General features: G+C 40.8%; 1 protein-coding gene across 1 annotated transcript in view; it reads left to right on the top strand.

Annotated features, from left to right (window-relative positions):
* The first annotated feature begins 8,541 nt into the window (after positions 1 to 8,541).
* Arpc1a (actin related protein 2/3 complex subunit 1A) overlaps positions 8,542 to 14,539 on the top strand; it is a 33,962-nt gene continuing 27,964 nt past the window's right edge. Inside the window, exon 1 of the mRNA XM_026404131.2 lies at positions 8,542 to 8,663. The gene's annotated coding sequence lies outside the window, so the exon portion shown is untranslated. The remainder of the gene's footprint in view (positions 8,664 to 14,539) is intronic.

Raw genomic sequence — 14,539 nt, 5'->3', positions numbered from 1 at the left:
TTCCTCATGTTGATAACTGTAATGCCTGTCTCTGTCCCCATATAACCTAAATAAAAGAAACATGAATAAGGGATTGAGTAGAGCTTGTTTTTAAATGAAGGAATTTTATTGTTTTAAGATTTCCAAATCCAAAGGCAATTTTTACAATTGCCACATACCTGATTTCTGTTGTGTACCTATATTCACAGGTTTGCTTCAATTGGATACCATAATCCCCACGCAGTCTTGATGAGGTTCTTTCCAAACTCCAAAAAAGTATACAGAGTACTGAAGACAAACTAGGCTTATTAAGACCAAAAACTTTGTAGAATCCCCCTGAGGGATATTAAGATTTATCCAGGCTAACATCCTGTGAAGCTGATGCATATTCTGCCTCAGTGTCTCCCAGAATGTTTGAACACAGGTGAGTCAGCTTCTGAAGGGCAGCTTTGTGTGTTTTGTTCATGGCTGTATCCTCAGCAACTACTGAGTGCCAGGCCTGAAGAGGTCACACTGTAAATATGTGTAGAGTGACTAGATGATAGAATGAGTTGACTTCCAAGGTAAATCCTCTCTGATGGTGCCAAAAAGTTAGTTTTCAAATCAAGCTGAGACCTGGCCCCTGATGGTCAATCTCCTGATGTCCCTGGATTTGAAACCTAGGGTCCTGGGTTTCAAATGGAAGACAGTTCTCACAGTTCCTCCAAGTTTTCTCTTCTCAAGGCTGAATACTCCTGGATCCTTCAGCCTTCCCTGGTGTGGCAGGGTTTCTGTTATGACCTTCTAATACTCCTGGACCCTGTTCCTTTCCTTGCTTTCCTAATCTTCAGAGTGCAGCTGTAGGGCAAACACAAGGAACGATTTCCTGCCACTTCACAGCCCTGGGAACCCTGGCTCTCTGGAAATGGTGTGTCCTTCTTCTGACCTCTGACCGCCTTCTAACACACTGGCAGACAGAAATCATTGTTGAAGGGGCTGGGGTTACAGCTCAGTTGGTAGAGTGCTTGCTTAGCCTGTACAAGTCCTTGGGTTCGATCCCCAGCACTACTGAAAAAAAAAAAGAGAGAGAAAGAAGAGAAGAGAAAGAAAGAGAAATCATTGTTCAGAGCCAGACATGGAGGTGCATACCTATAATTCCAGTAACTCAGGAGGCTGAGGCAGGAGGATTGAAAATTCTAGGTTAGCCTCAGCAAGACTCTGTCTTAAAAACAAAAAAGGGCTGTGGATGTAGCTCAGTGATAGAGTGACCCTGGGTTCAATCCCCAATACAAAAAAAGAAAAGAAAAAAGAAACCATTGTTCATGGCGATGAAGAGAGGGATACTATTCCTTGGTGAGTCTATCTCCATCATCCCCTAGGTCCACATCACCCTTGTGATGGTTCTAAACTTGGCACCATCTAGGTAGCTCCAGAGGGAATTTTGTTTCCTTTCCTACAACTGAATCAAATGTGAAACATTGCCCTCTGGTGGCAGGGTCTCTAACTGCCATGTGTGAATTTTCTGGAGATACCAAATCACAGAATTTTGGAATTATTTTAAAATTTTAGGGCTGGATGGGATATTTAACAGAGTAGCTAGCCAACTCTCAGTCAAGTGGGAATTCTCCATGTCATTCCTCAAAAACTAGTAATCCGGCTGGAAATGTGGCTCAAGTGGTAGCACGCTCGCCTGGCATGTGCGGGGCGCTGGGTTCGATCCTCAGCACCACATAAAAATAAAATAAAGATGTTGTGTCCACCGAAAACTAAATAATAATAATAATAATAATAATATTGAAAAAAACCTGGTAATCCATCTTTTACTTGAACGCTGCCAAGGAAAAAAAAGCAGTCTGTGCCAATTTTGAATGATGATCATGATCAGAAAGTCCCACTTGATACTGAACCAAAATATTCAGGGGATGAAGGGAGTACTAAATACTTTGCATTGTTTGTTCTAGTTTTCATCTCTATAGTTACCTAAGTCTAATTCATACACTCTGAAGTCGGACAGAGAGGTTCCACTTACCCAGGAATGTGATCTGAAGCAACTTATCCTATCTAACCTGTTTCCTCAACTATTAAATGAGGAATAGAAGCATCTGTGAAGTTTAAATGAGATGACTTGACAAAGACATTACGATTAGACACTTAGCAACTTTTTTGAGCATTCTGCAGGACTTCAACACTTGTCCTCCCGTGGAGCCTTAATCAGGTCTATCACTCTAGTAGATGACAGCTGGGAGCCTCCTGCTGGAGAAATGTGAGGGACATTCCATGAGGCCTTAGGTCCCATTGTGGGCTGGGGATGCAGTTCAGTGGTAGAGTGCTTGACTAATGTGCTCGAGGTTCCACCCCCAGCACAGAGACCCCATCATTGTCTCCTGGTGGATGGTTGGCCCAATTCTCCCCAAACTCAGGGCATTCCAAAGAAGCCCCTTGCTTTGCAGCAGCGATGGGTCCAGATGTAGACGGTATCAGTGACTTGACCAAGATCATAATGGTAGAGCTAGAAATTCCTTGTAGCATGAGGTCAAGTTTCTTAGTATCTGTAAGAAAACTGACTCTGTTCTTTTCTAAGGATGTTTATTTTCAGAATGGCTTGATACAAGGTATATTGTGTGGCCTTGAAAAATAATGACGTTAAGTGGTATTCACAATGATCAAAACCAGGGCACTGAAACCATGTTCTTCGAGAAAATGGACCAAAGATTACTTAAATGGCTTTGTTAAATGTCTTGAGTCAGGTTTCAAGGCTGCTATACATCACCAATTGCCTTTCTCCTCTTTTTTTGTGGGAGTGGGAGTGGGGAGTCCTTGTGGGGAAATCAAAAGGTTCTGAGTCTTTCTCAAGGAGCATAACCCATGGGTGTTTCCAGGAACCAAGAAATCATCACAAACACTCCCAACCCTCCCACCCTCAAGCTACCAGGAATCAAGGCTAGAGATTTATTATAAAAAGGTCAACCTTGAGTTAGAGTTGAATCAAAAGTTGGATGGGATGATGCTGGCTATTATAAGGAACTATTCTTCGAACTTCTTCCCGTTTCCTGAGTTAGGTTAATAAAAAAAAAAAATGAGTTCTATAGAACTATTGCAGCAATAGTTCTATAAAACTTTCCTATATAGAAGTTTTTAAAACCAACTTCTAGCAGGTTGTGGTGGCATACACCTGTAATCCCAGTGGCTCTGGAGGCTGAGGCAGGAGGATCGAGAGTTCAAAGCCAGCCTCAGCAAAAGCGAGGTGCTAAGCAACTCAGAGAGATCCTGTCTCTAGCAGTCAGAACTATCAGTGGTCTGAGACAAAGTGAAACATATCTGTGAAAGATATCAATCTATGGGTGGTGACGGAAGCCAAGCACCTCTGAGGTTACTTAGAAGGTGTGTCTGGAGGGAAGCAGAATATTGGGCTCACTAGCATCTGTGGTCCAGGTCCACAAGCAGGAACCAAACAGGAGCCATTGTGCTCATAAGTAAAACAGGTATTTTGTTCAGTGTTTTATGGAAATAATTATTAGACTTACAATTTTCCATTATTTTAAATTTGTCCCTAGAGACATTCTCACATTGATTAACTTCTCTCCAGGTATGTAATCACTAGAATTTTGCCAATATCTTCATTTGTGAATGTGATATGGTAAGATGCCCATACATAAAGCACATAAAACAGGTATCTATATGCCATGATTAGAACTAACTATAGTCATTCCAGATTAATTAATTTCTGAAAACAATTCTTAGATCAAAGGAGTCTATGCTACATTATTTTAAGTAAGTAAGAAATAAGCATGTACTCCCAGCCTGTCCCAAATTCCAACCAATGTATCCAAATATCACTAAGACCTTCTTAGAAACCTTCAAACAGTTCTATATAACATAAACATTTAAATACTAATTACCCAATTATTTAATACTTAATGAACTCCCTGATTATGTTTGCAAGCAGTAATGATGATATACACTCTGGGTGAGAATTAAACATTCCTTCTAACTGGCAACAAATATGTATGGTAAACACAACATAGTATGTGTCAAAGATATATAATTGCATGGTGGTGCACCTAGTTCCAGTTACTCAGGGTGCTGAGATGGAATAATCATTTGAGCCCAGGAATTCAAAGCCAGCAAGGACAACATAGTGAAACTCCATCTCAAAAAAAAAAAAAAAAAAGATATATAATTAATGCAATAGAATTTAGCAAACTAAAACAGACAAACAGGGTAATATTAAAAAATGGTTACTGATCAAATTGTTCGGCTACTGGAGGACTAGGGCAACAAACAACAATCCTTCCACTAGTCATAGTTAGAAAAGAGGACAAAATATGCAAAAAATTTACTCAAAGATAAAAGAGACCTGAAAATGTAATAAGACCTACCAGGTCAATATCCAAAAGTAAAGAGAACATACAAAAGTGAGCCCAGTATTTAGGACTGCTTACTCCACAGGTTACTCAATGATTCTACTGTGCCTTTTTAATTTTTCCCCTTGAAACAAGGTCTCACCTTGTGACCCAGGATGAACTCAAACTCCTCCTGCCTCAGCCTCCCACATAGCTGGGACTACAGGTAAATACCACCACACAAAGCTGATTCCACAATAGGGAGGTAAGAATAAGATTCTTGGGGCCGGGGTTGTGGCTCGGTGATAGACTGCTCGCCTAGCACATGTGAGCACCACATAAAAATGAAATAAAGATATTGTATCCACCAACTACAACTAAAATATAAATATATAAAAAAATAATAAGTGATTCTTTTAACAGACTTTCAGGACTATGAAGATGAAAGTTGAGAGGACCAGGGCCCTTCAAGGATGGGGAGTCAGCCTCAGCGACTAAACAAGGCCCTCAGCAACTTAGCCAGACCCTGTGTCAAAATAAAAAGGACTGGGGATGCAGCTCAGTGGTAAAGTACCCACATTCAATCCCTACTACAAAAAATAAAATAAAATAAAAAGATTGGGAGTCTTGCTAAATACTTATTGTATTAGGATTCTTCATAGAAATAGAACCTATCTCCAATAAACCATAAAGAAATAAATAAAAAGATAAGCAACTGGGTCACATTATTATGCAGACTGGCAAGTCTTCTGCAGTTGACATTCAAGTTTGAACGCTGGAAACTGCTATAGAACCAGAAAGAGATGATGTTCCAGTTTGAAGGCTGACACGCAGAATTTACTCTTACTCAGAAGGTCAGTGATCTATTTTATTCAAGCCTTCAACTGATTGGACAAGACCCAATCTAATCAGGGAGGGCAATCTCCCAAATCTGCTTTATTTAGTATACCAGTTTAAACGTCAATCTCATCCAAACTCCCCCCCCTGCCGCCCCCAGAAACACCCAGAATAATGTTTGACCAAAATACAGGTGCTCTGTAGTCAAGTTGACACACAAAATATCTGCTTGTGACAAAAGAAGAAATACAGTCATTATCTTACAATGGTTCAACTTATTTATCAACTTTATAATGATGCAAAACTGATAAGGCAAGCACCAACACAACCAGCCCATACTTCAAATTTTGAGTTTTGATCTTACCCAAGTAATATGTATTCCATCTTTTATTGTAATGTGGGCCAGCAGATGTGAGCTGCAGTTCCCAGCCAACCATGGGATCACAAGGGTAAGCAACCAATACTCTACAGTGTATTATGTTGCTAACCTAGGACCTAGGTTATAACCTAGGACCTAGGTTATAACCTAGGACCTAGGTTATAACCTAGAACCTAGGTGTATTAGTATTTTATACTTAGAATATATATTCAATTTATGATGGGATTATCTGGAAGTGATCTCCATTATAAATCAAGGATCATCTGTACTTGGCAGTTGGTAAGTACTTATTAAACACCTAATGACTTGGGCTAGAGATGTAGCTCAGTGGTAGAACCCTTGTCTAACATGCTTAAGGCACTGCTCCAGGTCCTGAGTTCAATCCCAATTACCCATTCCCACTCTCCACACCACCCCTAGCCAAAAACAGAGTCCTTGCATAAATATCTGATGACTTGAATTTTGACCAAATTCCAATCCAATCCAATTCTAAACCTCTCTGGCAAGCAATCAAAATCATCCCTCAGCAGCGTCCAACCCCTCTCTTCCTCTCACCCTCCACTTCTAAGTACTACAAGCTAGTCCAGATGTTGCATGACCCCAGAGGTCTATTTGTTGGTTCCCAGAGTGGTGCTCCTGGGAAATGATGGAAACTTTAAGATCCTGGAACTTAGTAAGAGGTTCTTAGTGCCACTGCCTTTGAAAGGAACTGTGGGATCCCGGCCTCTTCCTTCTACTTTCTCTTTTGCTCCCTGGCATTGAGGTAAACTGTTTGCTACCTCTCATGCTCTCTGACATTACCATCCAGCGTACCCACCACAAACTAAAAGCAATGGGTCTGCCCAATCTTGAACTAGACCATCCAAAACAGGAAGTCCAAATAAACCTTTTCTTCTTTGCTAATTATCTCAGGTTTTGTCATAGTGCCAGCCTGAGTAATACAACCACCTTTCCTGATACTTTTTTATTTATTATTATTGTTGTTGTTAGTATGATTATTATTTTATGGTGCCAAGGATTAAACCCAGGGCCTTGAGCACTACACCCCCAGTCCTTCTGATACTAAATTTTTAAAAGTCAGACTTCTTATTTTAGATACTAAATCAGTGTCATCACACACAAGTCTAACAAGGAAAACACCGTAACTCATCACTGGTCCTCCTTGGAACTCCAGTGGCTCTGACACAAGCCATGATGGAAAGGTCAGCCCTGCTCCTTCCTTTTCTCAAAATCTTCAAGACTCAAAATTCTCTGGTCTTGAGCTGGGGTTGTGGCTCAGTGGCAGAGTGCTTGCCTCGCAGGTATGAAGCACTGGGTTCAATCCTCAGCACCATATAAAAATAAATAAATAAAATAAAGATATTGTGTCCATCTACAACTAAAAAAAATATTTTAAAAAAATTATCTGGTCTTGTTTCCTCAGTTTCAAAAATAAGGTGGTTAAAGATATCATTTAAGTTAAGAATTCTGATTTCTGGCTGGGGACAGTGGCATACACCTGTCATCTTTAGGCAGGAGGATCACAAGTTCTAGGCCTGCCTGGGCAATTTAGTGAGACCTTGTCTCAAAACAAAAACTAAAAACGGCTAGGGATGTAGCTCAGTGGTAGAGTACCCTGGGGTTCAATCCCCAGTTGGGGGTAGGGGAATTCTGCTTTGAAATTCATAAATGGTAAGCTTTTAGGCTAAAATGCAAAATATTCAAAAGATAGAACCAGCGATTGATAATGAAAACCCATTATTTTTTCTGGAGTTAGATTCTTTCCTTTTTTGTCACTGATCAGAGTCTGGTACTAATTTGTCTGTCATTCTCATCTGCCCAGGTTATAAATTCCTTCAAAGCAGGAACTGTTCTTCGCAAAGAGGTGGAAGGCTCTAAATAATATGCAGGTGGTGTTTTACTCTGGGTACCAACTCTACATACTGAGGGATTAAAGGAATCCTTGCTTTCTTTTTTATTTATTTATTTTTTTGTAGTTGTGGATGGACAGAATGCCTTTATTTTGTTAATTGTTACGTAGTGCTGAAAATGGAACCCAGTGCCTCAGGGATGCTAGGCAAGTAAGTGCTTTGCCACTGAGCTACAGCCCCAGACCTAGGAATCCTTGCTTTCCATGAATGCTGACTTTCCTTTTGCCAAGTTGTCTCTTGGGGTGGTTAATTTACAATGATCCTTCCAATCTGTCCTTGCTCCCCCATGATCAAAGACTTTTTTGACCATGCAACAAAGTAAAACCGGTGTCTTCCTGCTTTAGCGCTCCAAGAACAGCTGAATTAATTAAATCCAAAGAACACAGCATGGATGTGAAATTGGGAGTCTGATAAATTCACTTTTGTGAACATCACCTTATCATCAAGCGTTGGGGGTCAAACGTGTAAACCGAGAGAATGAAAGGAGCACTAAGTTAGTGACCTGCATGGGATGGGGGTGCTGCTCCAGAATCTCTATGGGTTCAAGGACTGGTTGGAAGTGGGTCCTGGGGTCCGCGACAGTTCTTAGAAGCTGCATCTGAACGGCAAGCACCCTGTCTCCTCGTGCTTCGGGAGAGCAGCCAAGTTCCCCCCAACTCTTTTTCGCCGTGGCGCCATCTTGGGAGCAGGGCACAAGGGGTCCTGACTGAGGAAGGGTCGAGGAGGTTCCTCGGTGGAAGGGGTTCCCCACGGGCTCTGACCCAGACTTTTTAAAGGGACAAAAACAGTCATTCCTCAGGTCCACACAGCTCGAACGACCCCAAGCCTCGGTAATTCCTGTCCTGACAAAAGCGCCTGTGAAGCGGCCAAGGCGCCACACCTTGTTCCATTATTCTGAGAAAACTTTCCGAGGTGAGGAGTGAGCCGCCCCACTCTGCTCAGCCCGCATCTTCCAGCTTTTTTACGGCTCCGAGGCTGCGGGGACAGCGAACCAGCTCCGACACCCAGCCGTGGCACCCTCCCTGGCCCCGCCCCTCGGTGCACGCCGAGTCTGTGCGCGTGCGCAGAACTACCGCGGGGCCGCGCTGCGCAGGCGCAGTGGTCATTTCCGGAATCTGTCAGCCGCTCCCTCTGGGCCTCGGTCCTCCGCCCTCGCCCGCCGGAGCCTGTTCGCGTCGACTGACCAGAGTCCGCGAATTCTCCGCTCCGAGCCCCTCCGGACCGCCCCGACCCCAGGTAAGCAGCAGCAGGGGCGAACGTCTGACCCTGTTGACCTCCATTATCCTGATCTCGCACCTGCTTGGGACCCGCGGCGGTGGGGAGCCGGGGGCTTAGGCCGCGGGGAGCCGAGGCTTGGGGGCGGCCGGGTCTCCCTGCCCGGGCCTCGGAGTGGGCACGGAACCCCTGTTCTCCTGGAGCACCTCTGAGCCCCTGGCGTCCCCCCGCACATACAGATCGATCGCTTCTCGCGATTTTCTAGCTCTGGGTCACCTCGGATCTCTGGAGTCCCCGGGGCCCTGTTTGCACCTTTCCTGTGGGCATCTAGCAGAGTCTGTAAAATTGAGTTAAACGGGATGCTCTCCTCCTAAAGGGTCGTCAGTAGGCACCATTCACTTCTTTCTTTAGAATCTACAATAAGTCCCTGCCCGCAGAAGGCGCCCCTGGAATATTTGCCTCCTATCCAGGGCAGCCTTCAATCCTTTAGTTATTCCAGGACCTACCCCAACTCGAGGAGCATCTTCCCTCAGAGTTCTTAAGATTTCCCTTGCAGGAATCTCCCTCAAGTCAAAATTGCACCTTTTTATGTGCTTCCATTATCTTGGTGGAACCCCTTATGTAGGGACGCCGCAGTTCCTGCCCAGACACCACCACTTTGTTGGGTGACCCTGGGAAGATTGCTTCTCTTTGCTCATCTGCAATGAGACGATTCTTAGTTGTTGTTTTTTTTTTTCCTGAGAATTAAGAGAGTTTATTTGCATAAATCGCTTAGAATAGTTTCTGGCTCGGAGTAGGTGTTCAATAAATATTAGCTGTTATTACTGTTTCTGGGCATTCTATGTCTTTCCTTCCTCTCCTACTCCCACACCCTACCCAGACTTGAGGAACAGAATGGTGTCTGATTTATTTGTATTTCTGGCCCCATCCTGGTGCTTGCAACACCGTTGGGAACATAGTAGGCACGTAATACTTGTGCTTTAGAATCTTTAATTATAAAACCATCTGTTTTGTAATACTGTGCCTTTGGTGTCTTCCATTTTAACTCATTTGTCTAAATTACTGAAATTATCTTAGTTCTACCCACTTTTACCAATTTAATCTACCTTTTTTGGTTTTGGTAGGCCTGGGTTTTCAGTTATCTTAACATGAAGGAGAGGTTATCATTCAGGAGGTCTATTTACCCTATTAGAGAGTGGGTGTCAATGGCTGTTTCCTACCAGGTGGTATTTAGGGACCTTCTAGAATTCATCTGTCTCTCAAAATTAGAGGAGGAGAAATCATCTTGGAAAATTAAAATTGCTGCTTTGGAGGGAGAGTGGCAATAATTGTGATCTAGTTATCTAATTCTCTACTGACACAAGTCCTGCATGGTGAGACTGGAATTGGAAGGTGTGGTGACCTTGTAGGAGTACCTGATATTACCTGGGTTGGGTAATGAGAGCAATTAGAAACTCTATGAATCACAATCTTGAAAACTGACCCTAAACAAGGAACTGAAATTCTCACTGATGACTATTTTAAAGCTTCACTGGAGCAAGGCAAGAATTTATAGCATGTTAACTTACCAAGCTCCAAGGGTACTTTTTAAGGATGGTTCAAAAGCCTCCAACCAAAGGAAGAAAGGGAACCAGCTTAGCAACAACTAAAACAGTTGTAGTATGGGCTGGACTCTGCACTGCATGCTTTTCCGTGTTATCTCATTTCACCCTCCTGCCAATAGCCTTGGGATGTCAATAGTAGATCTGCTTTACAGATGAAATAAATTAGATTCAAAGAGTGTCTTATTAGTATTGTATCAAAGCAAAGATTCAAATCCAAGCCCCCTTGACTCCAGAGCCCATGGCTAACCATCTATCAGAATTATTCTGCTCAAAGTGATAGGTAAAGAAAAGAATTGGGGAGTCCCTGGGATCATAATATGCCATAAATCATTTTTATCTCCTTCAGTGCTGGACAATGAAAGTAGAAACCAGCTAAATTTAATGTCACCATCTGTACTGTTTTCTCCTCTCTGGTCCTATTACTACAAAGATTTTACATAAATATTAACCATAGTTTAGAAATAATTTTCACCCTATAACAGAAAATATGTTTTTTTTGGGGGGGGTACAAAATTCAGACTATTATGAATTTCTCCTGCATTTACTGAATTTGGTAAATACAGGCTATGTTTACTAGCTGCATTATTAATTTTTTTAAAATTTTTTTGTAGTTGTACAGAATGCCTTTATTTACTTTAATTTTTTTAGTTTTAGTTGGACACAATACCTTTATTTTATTTATTTATTTTTATGTGGTGCTGAGGATCAAACCCAGCACCTTGTATGTGATAAGCGAGCGCTCTACCGCTGAGCCATAACTCCAGAGCCTGCATTATAAATTTGACAAATGTAAATGTTGACTTGGCTTTCAGATGTAAAATGGCCACATGATTATAAAAGAAGTACAGGTCTGGGTATATGTTCAAATATAGAACTTGAGTGATATAACAAAATTAGAAATGCAAGTTTAGAAGTAATTATGCCATTGTGTGTGTGTGTGTGTATGTATGTGTGTGTGTGTTTAGTTGAAGATGGACACAATACCTTTTATTTATTTTTTATTTATTTATTTATTTTTATATGATGCTGAGGATGGAACCCAGTGCCTTACATGTGCTAGGCAAGCGCTCCACTAAGCCACAACTCCAGCCCTGCTTACCTATTTTATTTTATTTTGTTTTTATTTTTTGATACCAGGGATTGAACCCAGGGGCACTTAACTTCTAAGACACATCCCCAGCCCTTTTTATTTTTTTATTTTGAGATAGTACCTCTTTTTAATCTTGCTTATAAAACTGACTTGAAGAATGAAAAAGCCTTTTGTATCTGTACCTTTTCAGATTACATGAAATATGTGCTTTTATTACACATAGATATTCACATTAAATTATTAGTTTGCAGACCAATTTTATTTCAGTTAACAAAATTGTCAAATTTGGCTTTTAAATTAAATTGGCTTAATTTATTTACTTTTGAGATGAGGTTTTCCCTTTGTTGTCCAGGCTGGTCTCTAACTCCAAGGCCCAAACAGTCCTGCCTCGGCCTCCAATGTAGCAGGGACTATAGGCACCTACTCCCCATCTTGCTCTAAACTACTTTTAATTAAAGAGATATTTGTGACATGTTGATGGGTTATTTTGAGTAGCTCTGAGTAAAATCTGTTGTGACAGAACAATTTAGGGTAAGCATCAGATATCAGGATAAAAGTATGCTGTCTCTGAAAGTTTTTATTTTATTTTTTGGTACCAGGGATTGAACCCAGGGGCACTTTTCCCAGCCCTTTTTATTTTTTTTTTTTTGAGATAGGGCTTCGATAAGTTGCTGAGGCTGGCTTTGAATTCACAATCCTTCTGCCTCAGCCTCCCAAGCTCTGGGATTAGAGGCATGTGCCACCATGCCCAGCTTGAAAGTTTTAATTTTTAAAAAAGCAAATCAAACAGTCTGTTGAATTCATTAAATTTTTTAAAATTTTCAATTACAGGCTATTTATTTATGAGTTGCCATTTGCTTTTTAGGACATATAAAAGAAAATAATGACTTAAATATCTTACTCTTAGAATAAAATGTGAAGCACTGATATTTCTCTGGTAGTTTAAGATGCTAGGTGCTTTTTATTTGAGGATGCCCTTTTTTTTTTTTTTTTACTTTGGGTTTCCTTTAGCGGAAGTATTTCTTCTGTTTTCCACTAATACCATTTCTCTTCTCTTAGTTGAACTTTTATTGTTCATTCACAACCCTCTGGGGGCTCTTTTCTTTCTTTTTTTTTTTTTTTTTTCTTCTTCTTCCATTTGTTTTCTATGGCGTCAGAATTGTTCCCTCACGTTTTAGGCGCCACCTGAGCCAACAGGACTTAAGTGTGTTGAAACTTCAGTTTGTAGTGAGTGCCTCTTAGAAATGCCATAGCTGGGGAAAGGGGAAGGTTGGTTGCTTTTTTAGAAAATTTCCCCCAATTTGAGGTAATGGTTACTTCTTTAATGGATTTAGATTTGGGTACCTATAAAGTAGAGAATTTTACTTGATTTTGAAAAATATTTTTAGTTGCAGATGGACAAAATACATTTATTTTATTTATTTTTATATCATGCTGAGGATCAAACCTAGTGCCTCATACATGTGAGGCAAATGCTCTACCAGTGACCCACAACCCCAGCCCTTGATTTTTAATTTAATGATATTTTTCACATTTCTGCCTTTCATCTAGTTATAATAAGATGTTAAAGAGTAATGTCACAAACACCTGCATAATATTTGCCTAGATTTACCAGTTGTAATAGTTTTTTGTCACATTCACATTTTCTATATTTTCAGGCCCAGACAATCGAAAATAATTAAGTGCTGTGGCGTACACCTGTAGTCCCAGCAGCTAGAGAGGCTGAGGCAGGAGGATGGAATCTGTTGCCTCTGGATTCAATTCCCAGAAGAAAGAGAAAAGAAAGAAGGATAGAAAAGAAAGAGAGGAAGGAAGAAGGAACAGGAGGTGGGAGGGAGGGAAGTTACAGAAGACATCATGACATATCATCCCTAAACATGTCAATATCATCTTTATCTCCTAAAAGCTAAGACAGATTCCTACCTAATGGCAGTACAATTAACAAAGCTAGGAAAATAAAAATAGTTCCATGTAATATCTAGTTCAAATTAAACATTTCCTTGTACAATGTATGTCTTAGGTTATTTTAAAACATAAAGATTATAATCAACTTCATTTATGGAATTTGGCTTTCATAGTTCTTTTTAAAATCTGGAACAGTTGCTCTCCCAAGGTGCCTTTTTTGTAGTCCAGGCCTGTTATTCTATAGAAGGGCACACATCTGGTGTTTTATTTCCTCCTTTGTTGTTTAGCTAATTCTTACCCCCTTTATTTCTTGTGAACCAAAATTAGATCTGGATCTTGTTTTGATTTAGAGTACATATGTTTGGCATTAATACTTCAAAGGTGGGTTGACCATGCCTGAGGTTTCTCTGGGATAGTCCTGTGACCTGTTGTCACATCATAATTATTAATAGTGCCCCTTTTTGCTCTCAAAAGTAGTCTGGTTTAGATGATAAATTAGTTGCTATTTATAAATGATGATGTGTACTTCCACATTGTCTCTCTTCAAGAGGCCCATCAGGTTTGGATTGTTCCACTATCTGTGATAAGAAGTTTAATCACTTGGTTTAAGATGGTGACTGCCATATTTCTTTATTATAAAGGCATGTTTTTCCCTCTGTAACTATTAAGTACTGTGTGGGATGATCATTTGAGACTTTGTGAATATCCTGTACCAAGTCTTTCACCCATGGTTTGACAACCCATTGATGACCTTGTCAGAATAAATTCTAGACACATTTTCCCTCCTTCCCTTTCTCTTTCTCTCTCTCTCTCTCTTTTTTTTTTTTTTTGTACTGGGGATTGAACCCAGGGGTTCAATTTTTTGGTTGTAGTTGGGCATAATATCTTTTAATATATTTATTCATTTTATGTTGTGCTGAGGATTGAACCCAGAGCCAAGCCTGTGCTAGGCAAATGCTCTACTGCTAAGCCACAACCCCAGCCGCCCCCAGCACTTTTAAAAAATATTTTATTTAGAGATAAATTCTTTCTGAGTTTCTTAGGGCCTGGCTAAGTTGCTGAGGCTGGCTTTGAATTTATCATCCTCCTGCCTCAGCCTCCTGAGCTTCTGGGATTATAGGCCTGCACCCACACCTGTCAGAATAAATTCTCTATTGGGGATTGCAGTGCTTGTTCTATTTATTTATTTGTGGTATTGGGATTGAACTCAGAGGTGCTCTACCACTGAACTCTACCCCCTGCCTTTTTTACTTTTGTTTGTAGGTTACTGAGGCTAGCTTCTCACTTGCAATCCTCCT

The sequence above is a fragment of the Urocitellus parryii genome, chromosome 9 (genome assembly GCF_045843805.1).
Source record: "Urocitellus parryii isolate mUroPar1 chromosome 9, mUroPar1.hap1, whole genome shotgun sequence".
NCBI lineage: Eukaryota > Metazoa > Chordata > Mammalia > Rodentia > Sciuridae > Urocitellus > Urocitellus parryii.
This window is presented reverse-complemented; position numbering and strand designations above follow the sequence as displayed.